This window comes from Arachis duranensis, chromosome 5 (genome assembly GCF_000817695.3).
Source record: "Arachis duranensis cultivar V14167 chromosome 5, aradu.V14167.gnm2.J7QH, whole genome shotgun sequence".
Classification (NCBI taxonomy): domain Eukaryota; kingdom Viridiplantae; phylum Streptophyta; class Magnoliopsida; order Fabales; family Fabaceae; genus Arachis; species Arachis duranensis.
The window spans coordinates 24847612-24848332 of record NC_029776.3 but is presented as its reverse complement, the minus strand read 5'-3'; positions in this window follow the sequence as shown (position 1 = coordinate 24848332).

Below are 721 nucleotides of genomic sequence, written 5' to 3'. Positions count from 1 at the left end.
TTAAAAATATTTTTGGATTTTTAATGATAAGAACAAATCAAAATGCAACAAGAATCAAATAACAATGCATGCAAGACACCAAACTTAGCAGTTTGTATACTACTGACACTAATGAGAATGCATATGAGACACACAAACACTCAAGTCAAGAGAATTTAAAGATTAGAGTAAGAAATCATCAATAATTACTTGAAGATCCTTAAGACACATGAATGAATGTATGCAATTGACACCAAACTTAAAATGGGACACTAGACTCAAACAAGAAATATTTTTGGATTTTATGATTTTAAAATTTTTTTTTTTGATTTTTCGAAAATTAAGTGGAAAAAGAAAATAAAGGTATCAAAATTCTTAATGCGAATTCCAGGAATCATGCAATGTTAGTCTAAAGCTTCAGTCTAAAGGAATTAGACATGGCCAGCCAAGCTTCAACAGGACATTGCATTCAAGAGCTAAATTGATGAAGATCAATCAGCTTTGGTGATGATAAGAACATCACCTTGAAGCACTAGAATTCACTCTTAAGAACTCTGAAGAAAAAAAATACATAATCTAAGCAACAAGATGAACCGTCAGTTGTCCATACTCGAACAATCCCCGGCAACGGCACCAAAAACTTGATGCGCGAAATTGTGAACACTACTTTTCACAACTCTCATAATCCCCGGTCATGAACCCCAAAAGCTTGGTGTTCAATACCCATGGCATTACACAACTT